This window comes from Camelina sativa, chromosome 20 (genome assembly GCF_030686135.1).
Source record: "Camelina sativa cultivar CO46 ecotype springtype chromosome 20, ASM3068613v1".
Lineage (NCBI taxonomy): Eukaryota > Viridiplantae > Streptophyta > Magnoliopsida > Brassicales > Brassicaceae > Camelina > Camelina sativa.
The window spans coordinates 20,984,715-21,010,167 of record NC_141899.1 but is presented as its reverse complement, the minus strand read 5'-3'; the positions used below and the strand labels follow the sequence as shown (position 1 = coordinate 21,010,167).

Genomic DNA, 25,453 nt, shown 5'->3' with positions numbered 1-25,453 from the left:
TTTCTGTAATTTAAGACATTTATCAAAATACATATTTATGTTTTGTGTAAATTAAGACATTTATTGTAGAAACTATTAAATTATAAAAATATAGTGAATGTACGTAGTTATTCGGTTTTGATACTAACAAGGTTTATAGAAGATTAATGAGAAACTTAAAAAATTTATGTTTTTGTGAATACAAATTCTGTCTTCTGTTTCAATTCACAAAAAATATCAAACTAAAAAAATGAAACTTCAGTGATTTGGCCATTAAAATTCTAAGAGTTTTATTTTCCAAGGTAATTTGTAATTTTGTTTTTGGCGAGAGAAGTTCTTGTTCACGTTAAACTTAACCAAATATAGCTTCAATGTTAGTCAAAATTAATAGATTTTTCAATTTGCTTTTCACTAGCTGTAGTTCAGCAAAATCTATGCAAAATAGATGATTTATTTGGTCAAAAATAATAAGATGACGATTTTTTAAATTAGTACATATTAATTTTTTGACGATTTAATTCCTATAATTAAATTAAAGAAATGTTGAACAAAAGAAAAATTACCAAAATTGCTGTTAATTAAGTTGTCTTCCTCAAACCTTGTTTGTGATCCAAGAATTACTCATTGCCTTGATATATTATTTACGTTATTTATTATATTATATGTGACTGATATTATTTAGATATAATTTCATAAAATTTATTAAGACGTGTACTGTAAAACAGAAATCTTATATAAAATAGAGTGATAATAATATTTAATTATTCAATGTTGATATATAAAAAGGGAAAATCCCACAAAAAAACCTCAATGTGACACCAGCTCCCAGTTTAAACCTTAGAAGTTTTGCACTTCCACTTTTATACCTCAAAGTAATAATATTGCTACTATAATACCCCATATTGGCTTACACGTTCGTGGCATCACAAAAGTTAACAGAAGTTTTACGGAAATTTTAATTTGTTAACAGAACAGTTAACAGTAGTTAACGTTGTTTGTGTTAATAAAATGTTATTTTATATAAATTAGAATAGATAATCTGGAAAACTTTAGGGAAAAAAAAACAATAAATAAATATAAAACACACATAATTCATAGTAAAAAAATTCCCAGAACTTGTTTAAAAAAACATATTTTGTCCCAAAATCTAAAATTGACAACACAAAAACCATAAAGTTTTCATCCCAAAACTGAAACTGAAAGACATGAACATTCAAAGAGGAGGTTGATGGTCATTGTTAGACATATCATACACCTTGTCTCCAAACACTTGAAATGGCCGACCTGTGAATGGACTATAAAATGTTCCAACTCCTCTTGAAACATTTTCCACTTTTCTTGTCTTTAAAGGTCGTCCACGCTTCTTGTTTTTTGGTTTGTTGGAGGAGACTGAAGGCTGTGGTGTACTTGAAGAAGCATGAACTGCAGAAGATAATTGATTCGGTTGAAACGGTTGAGAGCTAATTGCAGAAGAAGTTTGATCGATTGTGGTGGATTCAGTGGTTGGTAATGGATGAGAGCTAACAGCTGAATTGGCTCTAGGTTTCCTTGTCTTTGGTTGACGTAGTGGCTGAACCTAATTCACACAAATAAAACAGAGAAAATTTAAAACCAATTATCAAGCATTGGTCAAATAAAAAAGAGAGAGAAAGTACCTCAACTAATGGAAGTTTCCGAGGTCTACCACGTCTGTTTTTTGGTCCCTCCACAACAACAGTTTCATTTTTACAACCACTTTTAATATGACCAGCTTGACCACATTGGCTACAATGTGGTATCCTCCCATGTCTAGTTGATTTTCCTGCATTTTGGAGTGATTCAAAAGGTTCTTTTTTTTCTGTCACGATTCTTTGGTCTACCTCTTGGCTTGCGAATATTAGGGATCCCAATGGGGAGGTTTCCATGTTTTCGTCCACAGTTGCTCACCATTGACAGGTTTTATATTATCCACATATGTGTTCTTCAAGTAAGAGGATTGGTAATAATCAGCCACATACTTCTCTGGATTATCTTGATTGTCGTCTAAAACACATACAGCATGTTTGCATGGTATGCCTAACAAACATAGTTAATGAGACTTATATTAATATCATCAAAAAATTAAACTCAAATTCAGGTTCACAGAAAATACCTGTCAAATCCCATCGGCGACATGCACATTGATGTGTTGCCAAATCAACTGAATAACCAATGTTGAACTCTGTAACTTCATACAAGTATTTGCTGCTGCGTAATGTCTTGCAATACATTACAATACTTCTTATCCTTTCTTGCTTTCTCCAATATAGCAAGTGTGATAGGTGTGAGATGAGAGTCTAACTTGTATGCTTTTAACCACCTGCGAGATATCCTTGTCATAGCTTGTCTTCGTATATCCTCCAACATTGTTATAACAGGCTTTGTTCTGGCCATTTTAATAGTCCTATTGAAAGCTTCTGAGAGATTGTTGTGGACATCAGCACAATGAGATTCCGGGTTGAAAAATGCTCTACACCACCTTCTTGGCTCTATCACAAGCAACGCCTCATATGCAGCAGGATCATATGCATGTACCATCTGCATATTTTTTTCATATTCTCCTTCATGGTAACTGTAAGCAACACCCCAAAACAAGTTTTTATACTCTGACCTGTTGAAAGACTTCTTCCAATTAGCATAAATATGTCTTGCACACATACGATGCTCTGCTTGAGGAAGTTCAGCAGCAACCGCAATAACAAGACCCTGAAATAGTTGTCAAGACATTAAGGTTTAGGAATTGTCAATCAAAATAATTTTCTTAAATAAATTTCCAAAGTAAAACAAAATGTTACCTTCTGTTTATCAGAAATGATGGTAAGATTTTTGCCAATTCCCAAGTTTAAATCCAACTTAAGCTTCTGCAAAAACCAGCCCCAGGTATCTTTATTTTCCCCTGTTACAACTGCCCAAGCTATTGGATACATCTTGTTATCTGCATCTCTACCAATAGCTGCAAGTAAATCACCCTCTAAATCCCACTTCAAAAAGCAACCATCCAAGCCAATCACAGGTCTACAACACTTCTACCAACTCTCCCTAAACTCTTTAAAACAAATGTAGAAACCATTAAACTGTTGTCTACCATTGATGTCAACTGTTAATATCTCAGTAGTGATGTCCTTGTTAGACCTTCTAAGCTCTTTCTCATAATCCCATAGTTTGCCAAATTGTATTGATTGAGCTTCAAGGACTGAATCTAGAGCAATTCGTCTTCCTTTGTAGCACTTTGATATGTTAACAACAATGTCATAGCGTTCCTTGATAATGTCTTTTATCGCTGCAGCTGGTAAGTTAACATTCCTTCTTATCTCTTCTCTAAACAACCCTCCAATCACACCTTGTTTCAACATTGATACCCGACTTGATTTTCCATGATTGTGCTTGTAGTGACATACCTTCACCATCCACTTATTCAATCTAGGCTCCACTGAACAATACACTCTCCAATTGCACTTCTTTGTGCGACAAATGGCAGCTATCCTACTTGCTTCTGACCTGGCCATCTTTATATCATATTGAGTATTCAAAGAATAACGTAATAATTGATCTTTAAACTCCAATCCACTGTTGAATGTTTGAAACAACCAGATATAGGGCTTCGTATTTAAATCTCCATGATACTTCTGATTTCTTTTTTCTCGTTGTGGATTCTTCCATTGCTCCCACTCCTCTTCTGACTCTATTGGAGTATCTGGATAATTTACATCCTCTAAGCCAAACTCTGGATCTGTTTCTTCTTCTTCTTCGTCTTTTTTTTTTTGCATCTTCTTCAGCCAATTTACGCATAGCTTCATCAAACTCTGCAGTTGTCTTTGTACCTTCGTCAAACACTGTCTGAAACCTATCATCATTAGCCCCATTTCCTGCATCTATCACAACGTCATCTCCATCATCGATCTCTGTTTGACCCTTACCTTCATTCTGATTCTCATTCAACATATCAGTTCCACTAACTACTTCTTTTTCATTGTTATCAACCTCTTTCTCAACTACATGTGTTTCATCTTCAGATTCCTCAGGGTCATCTTCTTCCTTTGGCGGCCTGTCATCATCATTACCTGATTCATAATCCATTTCTTCTTCCATCCTCTCATCTTCATCAGCTTCATATCCTTTTTCTCCCATCCCCTCAGCCATTATACTTGTTCCATCAACAGAACCAATCAAATGATCTGGACAACCATGCTCAATAAATACATCAATCTCACCTGTTGATTTTGCAGAAGAATGTAGCTCGGGCATGTCAAAATTTGAGCTATCAAACACATACTGCAACATCTTCATCTCCTCTCTTGCATCTTTGAACCAAATGATACTTATTGGGGCCTTAACACATTCAGACCTACAGCAGTCTTCAAACTTCATCCATCCAACCTCTGCCAATTTCCAGAAGACAATTTTACAACCTAATTCATGAAGATAGTTGTAATCATCTTCTACTTTCTTCATTTCTCCACCATAGTGGATTGTTAGTTTAATCATCTCCTCACTGTATAATAACAAAATGAAAAAAAAAAAGCAGAACATCAATCTCTAGTCTCGTAAAAAGGAAAAAAAAATGAAAACACTTGCAATTTTCATACGAAACCACCCACTCAAACCCAGAAACACGAATTCAATCGATACATTACATCGCAAAAGTCAAAATCAGAAACCCAGAAATCTTTCTAATCAATTGGGAAGATCATAAACAGTAATAATCAACTAAAACTGATAGGCTGAAACAATTCTTACCCCATTTCGATCAGTGGAATGCTATATTCTTTGATTCTCCTTTTCTCTACTCTACGTCTCTCTCTTTCGTCGAGTCTTTTTTTTTTTTATGAACTCCCCCAAAACGATTTGGGGATTTTAGCATTTTTAATAATTGTAGTTTATTTAAAATTTTGTTTTATGTAGTAGTATTAAAAAAAAAAAAAAAAAACAGATGCACGTGGCCAATAAATCGAATAATTAAACTGAGATAACTTTTGTTAACAGTTCTGTTAACAGATTCTGAAATTCTGTTAAATTTTGTGATGTCACGAACATATAAGCTAATTTAGGGTATTATATTAGCAATATTATCATTTTAAGGTATAAAAGTGGAAGTACAAAACCTTCAATGTTTAAACTGGAAGCTGGTGTCACTTTGAGGTTTTTTTGTGGGATTTTCCCTATATAAAAATATTTAAAAATGTGTGTATTTTGTGAATATACGATCGTGTGTTATTATAATTCAAAAATAAAGAAATTATTGTAGAAACTAACAAATCTTGATTTTTATAGTAATTAAAATATAATAATTTTTCTATATTCAAAATGGTTTAAAATTGTAAAAATCTTGATTTACGTGTTTTGGTCAATTTTACTTTTTAAATTGCCAAGAGAATATGTAATTTTTTTATTTTTTGGCGAGATTAGTTCCTATTTACGTTAACTTAGCCCAAAAAAATTATAGAATAAATATTTTTTTTATAAAAAAACATAGTAAAGAATTGTAAAAATCTCGATTTACATGTTTTGGTCAATCTTACTTTTTAAATTGCCAAGAGAATTTGTAATTTCTTTGTTTTTTGGCGAGATTTTTTCCTATTTACGTTAACTTAGCTAAATTAGTTTTAGTTTTAGTGTTAGTAAACCTTTATAAAAGTTTTAAATTTGACTTTCATTTTCTCTGGTTTACAAAATCATATTCAACCCGAAGATACTGACAGTTTTAAAAATTATTTTATAGTTTTGAAGATTATATATCCTTAATTAAATTAATGAAACATTGAAGAAAACAACCAAAAGTTGGGGATTAATAAAATTGTCTCTCATAATCCTAGCTCTTGATTTTTAGATTCACTGATAAACATGTTTTAAGTACTTATTTGATGTAAGAGTTTATCCAACTTCGATCGTTTTTATGGGTAAAGTTTAATAAATAACTTCGTTAGCAAGATAACATCATGGGCAAAACATTTATTAAATAGAGAAAATGAAATTTCATTCATGACAAAATACAACAACATGTCAAGACCAACCCAAACATGTAACTAAAACAAACATAACTCAAATATAAAGGTTTATTGAAAATTTAAATAACGAAAACTTAAGATACAATCAAATTCTGATCACCACTGTTTCTTATTCAGATCCAAATCCTTATTGGTGTTCTTCATATTCAAAGTCTTCTGAATTTGATCACGAATCTTATCATGAAATCCAACAGATGAAGAACCCATCTCAATCATATGCATGACACTTGATGATGAAGAACCCATCTCAATCATAGGCATGACACTTGATGATGAAGAACCCATCTCAATCATAGGCATGACACTTGATGATGAAGAACCCATCTCAATCATAGGCATGACACTTGATGTTGTAGCGACATCAATAGGAACAAGGGACGAAGATGATTCATCATCATTCCTCTTCAGAATCTCCATCCTACGAGTAACATCTTTGAGATGTTGTTCAATGACAGAACCGAAATCTCGAAGATCACATTTCGGGAGACGAGAAACCAAAGTTTTGCCACTAAGACAATCAAACATGATGTTTTTCATCTCCAGCTCTTTGTTCTCTCTCCGGGCCTTTCTCCAAGACTCGGTGGCTTTGGTGATCCTTTGTTGGAGAAAGGACTCTTGGTTCACCATCTTCTTGGTTTGGTCCATCACCGACATCATCCTCCATTGGGACACAACCTTGTCAGCCGCCTCTCTCGATGGCCACACCTCCGGGTTCGACTCGTATGCACTGTTGACGATAACACAGATGGGGACGTCACATAGAGTTGCCAACTCATGAGCTTTCTTCAGAACACCTCTTTTTCTTTTCTTGAATGTTGATTTTCTTGCTGTCTCATTTTCAATGAAAGCCATTTTCACTTTCTTTCTCGTCATTATTTTTTTTTAATTTTTTTTTTGCTTTTGTTTTTGATATTTGTTATAATTTTTGAAGGGACTAGTGCTCCTTATATATATATATAATCTGATTGTTTAAGATAAGGAAATTTTATCACAATTTAAAAAAAAAAAAGAAATTTTATCACAATTCAAACATATACAAATCTATATCATACCTTCTAAAAGATATCATAACTGGTAATAACTGAATGGAAAGAAATATTTATATCTATAGAAGTAAATTTACTATTCAACTATGGGTAATTGTTTTTACTTTTATTTACTATTATTTTACTTTTTTTTTTCTTTTCTAGTTTACTATCAAGGAGTCTGAATAGATTTTTTTTTTCCTGTTAAAATATATTTATACCCACTTTTTTTTTCGACCAAACATTAATAAAATTAAAAGATAACTCCAAGATTGGTGGCCCAAATAAGAAGATAAGAGTTTACAAAAGTAGATTCAGAAAGTAAAGGTCTTGAAGACCGAGCAAGGCAATCAGCCCTTGTGTTGAAGTCTCGTGGGATCCTAGCTAGGGTGAAGGAGGGTAGGAAGACCGGAGCACTGAAAAATCTTCCAGCAGATTCGAAAAAGCGCTTCGGTCTGAAAAATCCTCCAGCAGGAAGGGTACTACCCACTTTATCAACTATTAATTTTCCTTGATATGCAAAAGTGTGGGTATTAACAAGAACCGACAATTGTATATATGGGTATATAGAAAACGTGCGTAATTGGGCTGATTTTAATAATTTTATTTCTTATCCATGACCATCATTATTCTTAATTGGATGCCTTAAAAATCCCAATCAAACAGAGGGAAATATATTATTTCGAGGTTAATTTCACTACTAAGACACACATACCCTACATATCTTTAAATATATTTTTAAAAAGTTGTTCAAAAATAAATTATCTTAAGAGGGTATTTTTTTTGTATATGTTAATTAATTTGGAAATGTATATATATATATATATATATATATATTTTTGGGTCAAATTTGGAAATGTATATAAGATTTATAAAAACTTGATAATTCATAATGATTTTAAAATTCAACCTATGGATATAAACTAATATTTAGAAATCCATTAAAATTCAATGTGACAATAAAGACTTATGTAAATATTTAGAATAAGTAACAGAAAAAATTAATTAGTAATTAGAAATTATAAATCCATTCAAAATAATAAGATTTTCCCACCAATTCAGCCTTTTCTATTTAGACTTGGATATCTTTCCAAAACTTTAAAAATCCAATATGCCAATAAATAGTATGTAAATCTTCCAATCAGAACATTAAATATTGTTTAGAAATCTATTAAAAAAAATAAGATTTATCCACAAATTCAACATTTTGTATTTTAGAAAACCTTCTGAATTTATCACAATCCAATATGACAATAAATACTTGCGTCAATCTATAGAACAAATTACACATTAGTAGGTTCAAAGTTTGTACACTGGGCCAGTCCTAGAATGTATGAGGTCTAAAGCATATTTTATATAATGTGGTTATATATTTTAAAATGTTTACCTGATTTCTTTATTTTTTTTTAAGTTTGCACTATTTATAAAGTATATGATTTTTATAACAAAAATTTACCTAGATCGAGTACTTGTATTACAGGTTAGTATAGAAGAGACAATAGACACATAATTTTTAATGAGGTTCAGTAAATGCCTACGTCCTCAACCTTTGTTGAAAATAGTTCTTGAACACAATTACAGTTAGCATTCAATATTCGACTTACACAACCCTAAGATCTTCTCTTAGTTTGTTCCCAATATATTTCCAACTCCCTAAGAGATCCCTAAGATCAACAGTAATGATCTACATCCAGAACTCTCACTTAGAAACAAAACCCTCACCCTTTTCTCTCCAAAGATGCCAAAAGGCTTACAAGGTTTTTCCTCTTTTTTTTTTCACGTTCTAGAGAAATAAGTTTTTAAGTCTTAGACCCTCTATATTTAAGGGATTTTGTGCCTCTCCCAAGGCTAATAACTTTTCTAAAATCAAGAGGAAATATTCCATTTAACTTTATTTTTTGTTACACGAATATTTCCTAATCCCATTAAATCTTCTAAATATCTTCAAGCTTTCTTTTTCTTCGTGCTTTACCTCCAAGTAATATCCCAAAACCTGCCTTAAGTATATCTTCATAAATCTTCAAAACCAAGACACAGTGACAAGATCAACATGCCTCTAATGCTCTTTCGTAGGACAGAGGCTTGAGCATACATCAGATGCCTGTGTCGAGACAGAAGCTTGTGCAGACATATTTTGTACAGCTTCTTGAACTTCATCTTCAACTTGAGCTTGCCCACATACACTTACATTCTCCCCCTTTTTTACTGAGTTTTATAACTCAAGCACAACACTTCATGATTCTTGGAAATCCATAACACAACCTCTTGAAGACTCCTCCAAAATCAAACAACATCATGGAAACTCCCCCATAATCAAGAATCATATTCTTCTTACACCATCTCCCCCTGCTTGAATGAAAAACTCATTAAAAAACTTTAAGAGCTCAAGTTTACCTTGACAAACCATCAGATCAGTCGTCAAACAGACAGTTGTCTTTCTTCTTATTATCTGGTCTGTGAGACGACATCCTTTGGCTCAACATCTCGGTCTCCAACGTTTTGTCCATTGACCTGAATCTTGGAATTTCTCATGCACATGTCTTAGATGTCGTCTCTTGCTTCGAACACCTCTATGATTCCTTGAGTAGCCACTGTTAGAATACAAACGTATGTCCCTTGATGCATGCTTTGTGTAGTCTTCAGGACGATATAAATCATGCTTCTTGATCCAAACTTGATTGAATCTTTGACCCTCTTTGTAATATTTCTTCCTTCTCAAGACTTGTGTTACCCTCTTCAAGAACTTGTAGCACTGAGCTTTGATATGACTAGGTTTCCTACAATACCAACAACCAATCACTCTTCTCTTAAAGTTGTTGTGTACAGACTCCTGCCAAGATTTCAGCCGGTTGTCACCTGTCTCCTTGCTGAAAAAAACGTTTCGGACCTTTGATGGAGATAGACAGCGACTTGCATCTACAGACTTTGAAGCCAAGGTTGCTCCTTTAACAAACTGAGTAGTTGTACTAGAATCACTTCCATGGTAACCCAAATCCCATATGACATTACATGTTCTACCAGTTGTCAGAATCTTGTCAAGATCCTTTGTTCCTCTGCTCAACATCTTGATGCTTCTTAACTGATCTTCTAAACATTTTTCTAAATCACAAGACTTTACTTTCTCCAGAGCTAGATCTTCTTCCAGATTTGAAATTTTGCTTGACAAGTCATTCTTCTCTATGACAAGCCTCTGAATTTCCTTTTTCCTTTGTATCAAATCTTTCCTCAGAGTGTTGATTTGATCATTCAGCGATAAATTAAGTTCTTCTTCTACTGGCTCAGAGTCCTGATTCGTACAACAAGTTGTTCCATTATCAGACTTCACTTCCAACTTATCAGCAGCAAGTTCCATTGAGCCACAAAGAGCAACAAACTTTAACTTATTTGTTTGAGGCTTTTGTGTGTGTTTTCTTCCTTTCTGGCGAATGCGGACTCTTGATCCTTTTCTTCCTCACTGAAGGACAATCTGATTTAAAATGACCAAAGCCCTGACACACATGACACTGAACCTTATTCCTTTTCTGTTCGGCTGTAATCTTCAAACTTTTGCGTCCTTTGTTCACCACAAGACTCTCAAGTTCTTCCGTTTTACGAGCCTCTGTGTTCTCTTCATTATCACAGACTGAACAAACATCAATCCCTTATGTGTTCTTACCTACATCAGACGATAAGTAGTGCAACTCATAGCTCAACAATTTACTGGCTACCTCCTCAAAAGAAATATTGTCTATATCAAGAGCAACATCCATCACAATTTTCACAGGATGATATCTATGAGCTAAACCCCTCCACAATTTCTTGACCAACTTCCTGTTTTATTAATTCTTTCCAAGAGCTCTAGCTTTATTCGCAATAGCATATATTCTACCACTAAAAGCAGTAATGTTCTCAAACTTATACATTCTAAGGTTCTCAAACTCAGAAGCAAGAATATATAACCTTGTGCGTTTCACATTTGTTGTACCTTCAAAGATATTTTGCAAAATCTCCCAAGCCTCTTTAGCAGATGTACAACCTTGAATCAATGAGAACTGATCCCTGCGAATGCCATTAAATATTGCTTAAAGTGCCAGTGAATTGAGTGTGGACAATGCTTTGTCAGACTTTGACCACTCTGTTTTGGGTTTTTCAACAGCCACTTGATTCCCGTCAGAATCTACAACAACAACAGCCTGTTTTGGCGACTCCCATCCACATTCAACTGCTGTCCATGCATCTTTATGAATTCCTTTAATTATATGCATCATCAACACCTTCCACATCCCATAATGATTTGGATCTAACATCAATAAGTTGTTTGCCATGAATAATATTGATTGTGCCTCCATGTTCTTCTTCCCAAGATCTTCACCTGTTAGTTGAGTTAGACTCTGCATAGATGCCCGCTCTGATACCACTTGTTAATGTAGAAGAGACAGGAGACACACAATTTTTAATGAGGCTCAGCAAATGCCTACGTCCTCAACCTTTGTTGAAAATAGTTCTTGAACAAAATGACAGTTAGCGTTCAATATTGGACTTACACAACCCTAAGATCTTCTCTTAGCTTGTTTCCAATATATTTCCAACTCCCTAAGATATCCCTAAGATTAACAGCAATGATCTACACCCAAAACTCTCACTTAGAAACAAAACCCTCACCCTTTTCTCTCCAAAGATGCCAAAAGGCTTACAAGGTTTTTCCTCTTTTTTTTCACGTTCTAGAGAAATAAGTTTTTAAGTCTTAGACCCTCTATATTTAAGGGATTTCGTGCCTCTCCCAAGGCTAACAACTTTCCTAAAATCAAGAGGAAATATTCCATTTAACTTTATTCTTTGTTAAACAAATATTTCCTAATTCCATTAAATCTTCTAAATATCTTCAAGCTTCCTTTTTCTTCGTGCTTCCTTTTTCTTCGTGCTTTACCTCCAAGTAATATCCCAAAACGTGGCTTAAATATATCTTCATAAATCTTCAAAACCAAGACATACAGACAAGATCAACATGCCTTTGATGCTATTTTGTAGGACAGAGTCTTGAGCATACATCAGATGCCTGTGCCGAGACAGAAGCTTGTGCAGACATATTTTGTACAACTTCCTAAACTTCATCTTCAACTTGAGCTTGCCCACATACACTTACATTATATTTTTACTATCAGTTTCTATTTTGTTGTCAATAATATTCGCTTGTGTTTTTGTTGCTAATTTGTTCAAATAAAAACCGACGATATTAAAAGTGACTAGTTAACAAAGAAAAATGTAGCGTCTGCGAACTGGTTTTTGGTTGGGGGTATCAATCGACACCATAGGTGGTAGGTGGTATCGCTTGCCACCATAAGCTGATTTGGATTGTGGTTTGATTTATGTTTCTCCGATTTGGTGTGGTTGAAAGAAAACCTTAGGACTTGGTTTAAGAAGGGAGTCTCAACATTTTAGGGGTTTAGGAGTCTCTTTTTATTCCTCCTTTGTGAAAGAGAAGAGAGAAAGTTTCCTGAGAGTTTATTTGATCGAAGAGAGAGTTTTATGTGCCTGCTCTTGGAAGATTTATGGAGAAGGAGATTTGAGTGTGTGGTGACGGTTAGGAGGCTGATGTGGCTGTATGTGTCGTTCTCTTTGTTAGACACTTTGTGTTTTAGAGGTGAGTGCACTACCATAACTAATATAAGCGATTAAATCTCTCTTTATGTAATTGTGTGGTTGATTTTTCTCTTGTGTGCCTGTTATTTTGATGTTTGGGGCATGGTTTGGCTGATGTTGGAGTGAAACGACCCAACCCGTTTTTCTTTTTTTTTTTTTTTTTTTTTAATATAAAATTAAACTAGTGATCCCATACTCACTATTCTCCTAACCACATTCAAAACAAACAGCGGAAATAACCAAACATTAAACCAATGAATTAAATAACCATTATTAATTCCATAACATCTAACCATCAATGCCAAATAGCAAAACCAAGTCATAAAACAATGAACCAGCAACCTAAACAACCATTCAAGACCACTATGTTCCATTCTAGCAACCTAACAACAGCATAGAACAAATAATCAAGCCTCTAGAACATTCTCCTCTTCACTGCCTTGATTCTACGATAACACTTTGCCTTTACCTGCATCACAAACAACAATTAAGACGTGTGAGTATTATCATAAATATCCAGTGAGGCAATCCTCCCATCTATTGGGCTATACACAAGCAATTGAGAATCTCCAATCAACAAGCAACAAATAACAATCAAAATAGGAACAGCAAAAGTCATCCGCCTGCTGAAAGGTTTATGTCGACCGACACCCTCGATCGACACAGACACCTGGCGAAGGTTACATCGACCGACAAACTCCTAGTGTTGATCGAAGCAGACCCCCTTGCATCGACCGACGCACCCCTCACAATAAGATAACCGGCTTTTAATGACGTTTTATATTTATGATAACGTCGGTTACTAAATGACACAAAAGTATTGACGTCGGTTTTCAGACCGACTTAACAGCGTCCGATACAAATTATATTGGCTTCGGTTGATCAAATGACGTTAACATATACGTCAATATAATTTCATCGGTTTTATTGAGTTTTACGACAGTTTAAATTTTTGACGCAGAGTCAAAAGCTCGTACTTTGTATCACTTCTATAACCGACGCATTGTAACATCTACGAACCGGATTCCTAGTTTGGGATGTTCATCGATCGATGCAGGAGTTGCATCAGTCGATGCAGGAGTTGCATCGAGGAGTTGCATCAGTCGATGCAAGGTCGGTTTTGTGCGGGACAACTTAAGTTAAACACGTGTTTAGCTGTGTTTTGGGATTTGGAAACCCTGAAGTCGAGTTGGTGTCGTCATTAGTGGAAATTAGCCGTTTTTGAGAGGAAAAAAAGTAAGAGAGAAAGAAGTTATTAAGCGTTCATGAGAGTTTAGTGATTTGTGGCTGTTCTTAGGGAGATCTGTAGCTGGGATTGTTGTAGGAACTTGTTAGGAGCGCATAGTCGTTGGTGTAGGGTCAGATTCTTCTTTGGCAAAGGTGAGTGCATGAACATGGCTTATCTAAGCTTGAGATTTCTCTGATTTTCTTGTTTATGTGTTATGTGGTTGATTCCTTGGCTTGTTAGAATATTTATGAGTCACTTGGGGCTTTGAGAGGCTCTTTTGTGGCATTGGATCATGTGTTGGTGGTTTAGGTACGGAGATCTGGTGAGGAGCTTCGGGGAAGACAATGCTCGGCATGTGCGTCGATCGATGCAATGCGAAGACGGTGCGATTTGACCTAAGGGCATCTCCAATGGTCCTCTATTTTTGCCTCTATTATAGGGTTTCTCTATTATAGAGGATGGTTTTACTCCAATGGTCCTCTATTTTCAACTCTAAATTAGAGATTGCTATTTTTTCCTCTATTTATAGAGAAATCCTATTTTTTTTTTAACAAAGGTTCCTCTATAAATAGAGAAAAAAATAGCAATCTCTATTTTATAGAGAAACCATTGGAGTAAAACTCACCTCTATTATAGAGTTCCCCTATTATAGAGGAAAAAATAGGGAAAACCATTGGAGATGGTCTAAGAGCATCGGTCGATGCCATGTGGAGGTGTCGGTCGATGCAATTAGAGATTTCGTTAAATGTCAAACATGCATCGATCGATGCAGTGTTGGTGTCAGTCGATGCAGGTGAGTCTTGCATCGGTCGATGGAGGCTTGCATCGGTCGATGCAACCCCAATCAGTGTCGATCGATGCAATTGTCCTGGTTTGTTTGTTGTTTGTTGTTTGTTGGTTAGAGATATCTCAATTGCTTGTGTGTATAATAGCCCAGTAGATGGAAGGATTGCCTCAGTAAGTATTTCTGATAATAGTTACGCCTCTATTTTGTGTTGTGGCACAGGTAAAGGCAAAATTTGATCGTGGAATCAAGGCTATGAAGAGGAGGATGTTCTAGAGACTCGGTTGTTTGCTCTCTGTCTTTGTTAGGATGCTAGAATGGAACTTAGTGGTCTATAACGGATGTTAGGATTGCTGGTTCCCCTGTTTTAAAAATCGCTAGGCGTTAGTCGGGCGGTGAGGTTAGCGCCTAGAAGAAAAATCGGGGATTAATCAGAGACTAGTTTTTAATAATTAATATATTTATAATTTAATATAATAAATATATGATGTTAAAAATCTAAGTTGTTATGTAATAAATTTTATTATAGTATAAATTTCAGTTAAAACAAAATTTGAAAAATATAGTAAGATTCTAACTAATGTATATTTCTAATATATTAGTTATCTATCACTATAATATAATTGCTCCATTTATAATAAAATAATAAAACAAAATAAAGCTTGTACAAGAAAAATATATTATGAAAATAGTAATATGACAGAAAATAACACTCACCCTTGTGCATACATTATTAACTCACGTAGGTGCTAAAAGAAAACACACTGACTCGCGTACAGATCATAGTTTTATTTAATAAATTGTTTTTTAAAAACATATAAAGGCAGTATCCCATATCGGCTGCTAGAGAACTGATAACTAGAAACTTAGGAGGTATATTCAACTTGACATTTTAAGTGATTTGTGTGAAATTTACAAATTCTATGTTATTCAATCATGGATTTTAAAAAGCCTATTAAAATCCACTGTTATTGAACTGGTGATTTAAAAAACTATTTTAAAATCCATTAAAATCCTTTGTTATTGAACAGATGATTTAAAAATCTACTTTAAAATCCACTGTTATTCAAAACAGTTTTGTGGATTAGGATTTTAATAATTTTTAGGATTCTGGAGGATTTGTTTAGTTAAAAATACAGAAATCCAAATCTCATGATTTTAGTTACTTTAAAACTGGGCTTGATATAATTAAGGCCAGTTTGTAGTACAGTACAATTTTTTTAAATTTAAAAATCGGCCGAATATCCGATTTTAATCACTTAATCGGGTAATAAGTCGGGTACCGACTAATATGACCAATTTGGTCAAAATCGCCGCGGGTATGCTCCGATCAGCGCTTAGGCGGATGCGTAATCGGCTAGGCGCCCGATTTTTAAAACAGGGGCTGGTTCTATGACTTTGTTTTTATGTTTTGGATTATTGCTGAAATGATATTATGTCATTCATTTATTCGTTATTGGTTTATTGGATTCTTTATTGGTTATCCGCTGTTATTGTTTGGGGTAGGTTGCTAGTGAGTATGAGATCACTAGATATTAGGATATTAAAAAAAAAAAAGGGTCGGGTTGTTTCAGTTTGGTATCAGAGCCCATACGGTTCTAGGTACGGGTTCGTTGTATGCTTTGTGTTGTAGATGTTGATTGAATGCTTGTGTAAACACTGGCGTAGTAGTCAACATCTCCTTCAGGTTTGTGAAGCCCTTTTCACACTCCTGTGACCAAACAAACAAAACATCCTTCCTTGTCAATTAGTCATCGGTCGTGCCTTGCTCGCCAAACCCTTCACGAATCTCCTGTAGTAACCCGCCAAACCAAAGAAACTCCTGATCTCCGTGGCATTTGGCAGTCTAGGCCAATCCATGATGGCCTCAATCTTCTTTGGATCCACAAAAACTCTCTCTGCAGACAATGTGATCCAAAAAATCCATCTCCCTCTGCCAGAAACTGCAGTTGCTCAAGTTGGCATACAACTTTTGCTCCAGCAGCTTCTCCAACATTGCTCTCAAGTGTACTACATGCTCCTCAGAACTTTTAGAGTACACCAGAATATCATCAATGAAGATGATAACAGACACATCCAAAAACTCTTGGAACACACTGTTCATCAACCTCATGAACGCTGCTGGTGCATTAGCCAACCCAAAAAACATCACCACATAATCATAATGCCCATTTCTCATCCTATAAGCAGTCTTCCTCACATTTGCTTCATCTATCGGAATCTGATGATATACCGACGGATCAATCTTGGAGAACCAAGTAGCATCTCTCAGCTGATCCAACAACTCATCGATCATGGGAAAAGGGTACTTGTTCTTCAAAGTGACCCAGTTCAAACCCCGATAATCAATGCACAAGCGCAAACTCATGTTTTTCTTCTTAACGAACAACATCAGCGCTCCCCACGGTGCAATACTAGGATGAATCAATCCCTTCCTCAAAAGATCCTCCAACTGCTTCTTTAGCTCTACCATCTTTGCTGGAGCCTTCTTGTAAGGCGCCTTGGATACCGGCGTAGTCCCCGGTTCCAGCTCAATCGTTAAGGGATCAAACCGCGATGGTCATAACTCATGCAACGACTGAAACATATCCTCAATTTCCTCAACAACCTGAATGCCGCCAATCATAGACTGCCCTAGTGACTCCAACATCTAGATTGTAACCAGATAGGCCTCACACCCCTTCTCGATCATCTTCCCGGCTTACATGTCCGAGATCACAAGACTCCTGAAGTCGGTCTTACTCCCTCAAATACCAACTTCCCTTCTGGACGCTCAAACACCACTCTACCCTGATGAAAATCCAGATGTAGCCTATGACGACGCAATCAATCCATCCCCATGATAACATCATACAACTCCACGGTACTGATAATCAAATCCGCTGGCCTCAACTCCCCTGCTATATGAATATCCACATCCCTCGCCCGTCCAAGGACTCTCAGAAACTCACTGATAACATCATTAATTTACCTAGTTTACCTATAGTGTTAGTATGAATTTAGGAAGAGTTTTACATGATTTAAAGGCTTTAATGACATTATTTAGGTTTAAAGAAGGTTTTACTGGTTTTATAGCAAAAAGGACCAAAAGATAAGGAAAATACGTTTCAGGATAGATTCAGAGTTTTACAGTACAAGATACTTTTGAAAAACTTCTATAACTCACATTTTGACGATATTGGTGTCTATGGAAAGATGGAAGAGTCATCGTTCTCCTCCAAATGAAATCAAGCTATTTCGTTCAGTCAATTGGAAGATATGCCTGATTTACCAGAACGTGTATTAAACCGACGAGAAGATAAGTTTGAAGCAAGTGCACTTTGATGACGGTCCGATTAGCAACTTTCACGGCGGCCCGGTCCAGAGGAGTCACGACGGTCCAGAACCTTCCTCAGCCGTCCCTTGTCCTGCACTCAACAAGAAAAGATGTTTTTACCCGTACAGAACCCTAAGCCTTCAAAACCCTATAAATACTCATCTAAACCCTAGGGTTTAGAGTGTGCAATCATTGGAGCAGCCAAGAGACGACCAGAGGAGCAGCCGACGACCAGAAGCTCTCTCTCGTTCCTCTCCTTGAAGCCTTTGAAGTTCACCAACTCTTTCTCTTTCTTTTGTTCGTTTGATACACTAGTGTTCATAAGGAGAAGTCTTTACATCTTGTATTCGATTTTAAGAATTAATCTCTAAACCTTATTCTTACTATTTATTCTTTTATGTCACTACAAGAAATATAGGCATTGATAGCAGAAAAGCATAGTGCAGTTTTCGCAAGTGTTATCGTTGATAAAATTTTAAAAATGAAACTCTATAATAGCGATTTTAAAACACTATACCTAAATTAAGTGTGCGGAAAACTAAAATCGAGTTTACAAACCAAAATTTTGATAAAGTGGTAACATTTAGCTAAAATTTTTTGTTTTTCCGCCTAAGGGCATCTCCAAGAGATACTTTAAAAATGAAGTATGCAAACTTCAAAAATGAAGTATGAAGCTATTTTTCTCTAAGAGTATACTTCATATATGAAGTTTTTAAAATAAGTATTTTACATTATAGTTCTTATATTATTCATAATTACTCTAAAATCATAAAACTTTTATAAATAACTCTAAAACATACATTAAAATGTTAATTTTAATATTTTATAATAGATAATACATTAAAACATATAATATTGTATAACTCTAAAACATATAATATTTTATAACTTTATAATACAAGAAAACATATAATATTTTATAACTCTTAGAAATACATTAAAACTTTTATCATATTAATATTTTAAATTTATTTAAAACATATTTAATTAATTTTATATGTAATAATTAAATTTATAAGAATATATGTCAAATACTTTGAAGTGATAAAATTTTAGGACTAAAATGATAAAAAACATAATTTATGAGATTATTTATGAAATACATATAGGGATTGAAATGCAAAAAAGAAAGATGAAACTTCGAATTTGGAGTTTTAAAACTCCAAATTATGAAATATTGAAGTATCTCTTGGAGGACATAAAACTTTAAATTTGAGGGAATAGGGAGATGCCCTAAGTGTTGAATCCAAAAGATAGAAAATGATTATTTCATTTTTTTAAACAAAAATAAGATACGTCTCTCCACCTTCAAACCATAAATCAAACTCTTCCTATGTCCATATCCAAATCCGTTTCTTACATCCCAAATTCTTAGTTGTTCTTCTCCCTCTTCCGTCTCACTTCTTTCACTCACCCTAGCTCTCAAGTCTCAACCATTATTGGATTTTAAGTATCTCCAGATCGAGAAGGGAAACTGGTTTCCGTGGGAGAAGGTCAGTTTTTTCTAAGCGGTGGATTTATCGACGAAATTAGACGTTGGGATCTCAAAACCGAGAAAGATCTGCTTCGATTCAAGTCGTGTGGTTCTCGGGCGCACAGCCGAAAACTTTGGTCGAGTAAAGAATCGATTTTTCTATCAAGCAACAATGGGTCAAGTTCTGTTTTGTTCTCACAGTCACACCTATCCTCTCTGACGTTCTTGAAGCTGATGTTTTCAGGTGCTGCTTATTAGTTGCTTTCATTTGTTATCCCTTTTATTTTATTTTATTTTCCTGTTCCGCAGTAGGAGCATGAATTTCACTTTGATTCTGCTGAAAACGAGTTTGATTTATCTGCTTGATATCGGTAGCCAATGCTGATTTGATCCACTGAGTCGCCTTTTCGCGTCTCTCATCCCCTGTTTTGACTATGTTAGTGCAATGCTTTGTTTTTTTTTTCAGTTGATAGTGATTGAATGATGAGCCTGCTCTTGCTTAACTCGTCTTGGAAACTCAAGAATTCTCCAATTGGTATGTCTTGATTTTGATGATGTTGGTTTCTCTTGTCTGAAAGCTCCGAGTATGACCTATAACACCACCTTTTCAACATCTGAACTTCCCACACCAAAGTCGTGGAATGTTGATATTCTAGTTGATACAATCAATCTGCTTGTGAGTTATCTGAAACACTATTTTGCAAACTGATTCTGGAATTTTTAAATGATGTTGTGGTAACGGAAATGGTGTGATTGCAGATGAGGGAGGATAAGAAGAAGAAGAAGAATGATGAAGGAGAAGTGAAGGAAGGCGTAGCGCATCAATAGCTTTGTTGCCACGTGGGTATATCTCTGGTCATTTTTTTCAAATGTCTAGCTCCATCTGTTTTGGTCTCGATGGAGAAAGGTTTCTTTTTAAAATCCTGGAACTGCTTTGTTATTTCATCTTTTCAGAATTCTTGAGTACTTATGTGCAAGATTGTTTTTCTTTTTCTTTTTCTTTGGTGGGTTTCTCTCAGATCAAGTGTCAGCTATTGTGGTTGAGTCTTGTATGGCTGGTTATGCCGGGGTAACTACAATCTCCATGGTACGTGTTAGTGTATATTTGGCTTAGTCTCTTGTAGTTTCAGACTATTTAATTTTTTATGTGTTCATAAGGTTATTGGGGTAGTAGGTGGCTTAAAGAAGGCTCAACTCGGCTCTCCTCAGTGTCACCAAAGTCACCGAAGGTACTCAATCTAAGCTCTCTAAAAGCATATCACTTTGCTATATCATTATCTGTAAATTTAGACTATTAATACTTCTTTCTTCTTCATGTGTTTGTGTGTTTAGTTGGAGGTTGAAGCTGATTACGTGATGAGCTTTAGGACATGCTCGGAAATGAGTTTTATGCTGGTGCTTACAAGGTATATTCACTTGGCTTTTAATGTTTTGGTACTATAAAGGGTTGCAGCTTTATTTGTTAATAACTGTTGTTTATTTCTGTTAAGGACGACGATTCAACATGAATTTAGCGTTTTGATCACTAGAGTTCGATAAGTGAGTATAGCAAGGAATAGCACCAGCCAAGCACCAAGCTTGAGTTTTTACCAAAGACTTCTAGAACTTTGGTTTGAGAACTTATCTACAGTTAGCTCTTTGGTTTGAGAACTTATCTACAGTTTTTGGTTTTCTTTCTCTTTTTCATTCCTATCATCTGAGTTGATTTAAATTTGCAGCTTGATGTAGAAGATATCTTCCCAAATTTTGGGTCATACTTTCTTAAATTGCAGCAAGAACAAGTCTTCGACAATGAAGCGCCAGTCGGAGTTTCACAGGGAGAGAGAACCAGAACGGTTGTGTACTGTTGGAAAGAAAATGGTTGTGGAATTGTGCGGGGGAGAAGAGGTAAAGATCAGCTGGGAACCTATTAAGCAAGAAGAGGAGCATTTAGAAGATGATTGCTCAGAAATACGGTAAGCTTTAGAAAATAAACTTTGTTTCATCTAGAGGGGAAGTTTGTTTCTCCTTTTCCTTTATCTCATAAAGTAGAGTAGAGTAGTTGATGTTTTTGTATAAGATTTGGTTTGGATTAATATTTGTAAAATTTGATATGTTTTATGGATTTTCTATAAAAAATATATATTTAAATTTATATTGTTTGACCAAATTTAATATATATATATATATATATTAAATATAGAAAATTTAGAATACAAAATATATTATAGCAAAAATATATAGCTGGTGTTTACAAAATCGTAGTACAAATATTCCGCTACTATTAATTATAATATAACAAATATGAAATGCTACTAATAATTTTCATATAACGATAACAAGACGCTATTATAGAGTGACAAATAATAGCATAGAGAAAAAGTGCTATTGTATTTACGCCTTCTAAGATAGCACCGGCAAAGACAGCGTTTACGAAATCGCTATCTAAATGATATAATAGAGTTTTTTCGTGTGCTAAGAATACATATATTTCTTGTAGTGTGTTTATGAATTTATTCAACCTTGCTTTGATGATTCCCTTAAACATCCTAGAGTAGTTTTCTAGTTGGGTTTAAAGGGATAATCAAAGGGGGAAACTGATCTTAGTTTAGGTGACAATTCTTAGGGTTTGTTAGATTTATATGCTGTTTATTTTATACTTTAATTCTAAGTTTTTGCTTAATGCTTTAATTTAGCGTCATGAACTAAGTATGATCTAAAGTGTGTGTGCGTCGCTAAAAACTTGCATATGTGCTTGACCTAGCTAAGATGTGTGTCGTGTCATAGGAAGCACATACCACATACCTATGGAACTTCATGGATTAGAATCAAACCTGTTTTAAATGATTTGATCTATGCGTCGTTGCCTGCGATAGTTGAGTAACGGAGTATAGAGATCTTAGGCGGTTAGCTTGTGACCTATAAGTTAATGGTTCTTTCGTGTTTCGTAGTCCGAGTCTTAGATAAACAAACTAATCCTAAACTTTCCTAGATAGATAGATCATCAAACCTTTGCGATTTCTCTTGATGCCCAATGCTTGTCTCATTTATTTTACTTGCTTTATTTACGTTATTTGCTTACTTACGACCGTGACAACCAAAACCCCTTTTTATTGAATCATAGCCTTACTTCTCTTCCGACGGATTCTCTAGACAACAACTCTCTCTGTGTAGGATTGATCCTTAAATACTACTACCGATTAGTTGTGCACTTTCAGCCGTCTTATGGTCTTTTTAAGGTAAAAGATTTGGAGTGAAAAACCACACACATCACTCACCTCCCGCTCACTCTACGGGATCTCCTCTGATATTGGCGCTCTCATCGCACTACGGGTAATGAAACAATGGGTTGTTCTAGAATCAAACATGACGTGGGACCTAAACCTGCCCACTAATAAGGTCCCTATACAAATCTTATGTCCTAAGAAACCTAACACTAGGATTCACTAGGTCTTAGTCTAAAATACTAGGATTCACTAGGTCTTAGTCTCAGAAGTTATACATGTGATCGCATCGACAATGGTTCCACTGGTCTCCACGGTCAAGTACACCCGCGGCGCCTGCTTGATTTGTGCCATCGGCTGCACTCCTGGCTACACTCCATCACTCCTGGCTACACTCCATGCTGCGCTGTTGCCACCGCCATCTGGTGCAACTTGGGATACTTGGCCTTGATATGCCCAGACTCCCTGCAGTGAAAACACACTCAAGCTGCCGTTGGGCCACTCCTCTGTGGACAGCTCGCCATCTTGTGATCCAAGCTACCGCACCCAAAGCATCCCACACCCCTTGGCCTCTGCATAGCCTCCCACTTGCTCTTGGTTCCCTGCACAATCTTGCAGCCCTTGCCAGAACCTCCATGATGATTATCCCTTCTTGGCTGAACCGTTGGACTGACCGTCACGACATGTGCACGGATGTTCTCCTTGATCTCAGCTGAGGTCTTAACCAACTCCGCCCTCCAAAATGTACCCTCAAATCATTTTGAAGCGCCGACATGAACCTCCTGACCTAAGACTCCTCATACTCCATTTCTCGCCCCCATATACCACAAGTCGACTGAATTTCACATTAAGCTCACGAACCGACCGAGTCCCCTAAGACAATTGCAGAAGCTTCACCTCCATATGGTCTAGTGCTTCTCGAGGGAAATACTAGCGGTTGAACTCCTCCACGAAATCAACCCAAGCCATCTCACTCTGCACCCTCCTGGCAGCCATCGACCTCCACCACAAGTGAGCATCGTCTGCCAGGTTGTGGACCCCTCCTGGAATTCCTACGACTCGTCGACGCCCTCGACTATCACACTCTGGTCCACGGTGGCACTAACAACTAGGCCTCTGCCCCTACCATGACCACGTATGCATCCACGATTTCGTCCACGACCACGTCCTCATCCACGACAAGTGACAGCACCACCTCTAACTACTACACTACCATGAACAGGAGGCTAAGAAAAAAATCGAAAACCATACACAGAAACACAACTTACCGTGAAATCTCATTGAAGGCTCGTAGAGGATGTTCTAGGAATCCATGCCACACATAATCGACCAACTCACATAATCAATCAAAGACATGCAAATCCAAACATCAACAACAAAAACACAGTGAACCGTACCTATAACCGTAAGGGCTCTGATACCAAACTGAAACGATCCAACCCATTTTTTTTATTTTTAATACCTTATTAAACTAATGATCCCGTACTCACTAAATACCTAACCCAAATCAAACAACAACAAATAACATAAAACGATACCATTAACCCAATAACCAATAAACCAATTATCAATTCATCACAAATAGTAATAAACGATCCAACAAAGTCATTAAACATTAAACCAACAACCTAGAAACATTCTAACGACTCGAATCTAGCAGCCTAACAGAAGCCAGACAACACATCATCGAGCCACTAGAACATCCTCCTCTTCATCGCTGTAATTCCACGATCACACTTTTCCTTTAACTGCACCAAAAACACAAATGAGATGTGTGAGTATTATAATAAGGCAATCCTCCCATCTACTGGGCTATACACACAAGCGAAAAGATAAACACAATCAATACAGAAAGAAACAAGCAAACCAGAAAACTCTGGACACACGCTTTGACTCTGCGCACTTACGTCGACCGACGCACTCCTTACATCGACTGATGCAACGTCCTTGCATCGACCGATGGACTCCTTGCATCGACCGATGCAATTCCTCGCTTTGCCGTCAAATCTATAATTTCGTCTATCGATGCAATGCAATCATGCAACACATCACTGCACACGATCTCCTCCGTCCCCTCTCGGCTCTATGATGCCGAAACCAACCTCCAAAGGCCACAATACTCACAATAAACACTCACATAGGAGCACATAAGCATTCAATACCCAAAATCACATAAAAACACAAATCTAATCGCTTAGATCATCCATGGTCATGCACGCAATGACGAATATGATTCTAATACCCACGAAAATACTCTCCTAACAAGCTCCTCTCACGTATTCAGCCTCAGATCGCCACTCCCATTGACAGATCTCACAAGAACTGGCTAGAAATCTCCTTAAAATCATAGAGAACTCTCAAAAATGTTTTTTTCTCTTTATTTTTTTCTCTGGAACAAAAAAAGTGGGTAAAACTCTCTAAAATGTCGAGTATTCTCCTTTTATAGCCGACCTTAGGGTTTTCCAAAACCCAAAACGCAGCAACACATACGTTTAACTCAAGCTGTCCCACAAAAAAGTACCTTGCATCAACCAATGCACACCCAAAACCGGGATTTTGGTTTGCGGGCGCTACACTTCCAAACCTTGACCGGACCACCTTGATAAAGTTTCAATCGTAGTGGCTCGTAGCTGTTTGTTGGCTTGTCCAACCATAGCACGGTTCGGGCGTTACAGATGATGAATTTGTTTTTAGATGTTCTGCTTATTGGCTTATTTGTTTATGTTTTATTTATGGTTGTTATTCCGATTGATTGTGTGTATAGTTTGTAGATGGAAGGATCACCTCATAAAATTTTTCTGG

General features: G+C 36.0%; 1 long non-coding RNA gene and 2 pseudogenes across 16 annotated transcripts; 1 reads left to right on the top strand and 2 right to left on the bottom strand.

Annotated features, from left to right (window-relative positions):
* Positions 1–1,095: 1,095 nt before the first annotated feature.
* LOC147919245 (uncharacterized) lies at positions 1,096–4,482 on the bottom strand (annotated as a pseudogene).
* Positions 4,483–5,945: 1,463 nt separating this feature from the next.
* On the bottom strand, positions 5,946–6,917 carry LOC147919244 (agamous-like MADS-box protein AGL80 pseudogene; annotated as a pseudogene). Its single transcript, XR_015592465.1, has one exon. The product of XR_015592465.1 is annotated as an agamous-like MADS-box protein AGL80 pseudogene (transcript).
* A 12,293-nt stretch (positions 6,918–19,210) lies between these two features.
* Positions 19,211–21,580, top strand: LOC147919243 (uncharacterized). Of its 15 annotated transcripts, none has more exons than XR_015593590.1 (9): positions 19,211–19,692; positions 19,915–19,983; positions 20,083–20,124; positions 20,208–20,292; positions 20,468–20,535; positions 20,607–20,677; positions 20,781–20,854; positions 20,939–21,077; positions 21,167–21,580. It is a non-coding gene; the product is annotated as an uncharacterized LOC147919243 (long non-coding RNA). The 15 variants fall into 15 exon arrangements; XR_015593583.1 differs by having other exon boundaries at positions 19,212–19,692; positions 20,208–20,355; positions 20,939–21,089; XR_015593597.1 differs by having other exon boundaries at positions 19,214–19,692; positions 20,208–20,288; positions 20,623–20,677; positions 20,939–21,089.
* Positions 21,581–25,453: the final 3,873 nt, after the last annotated feature.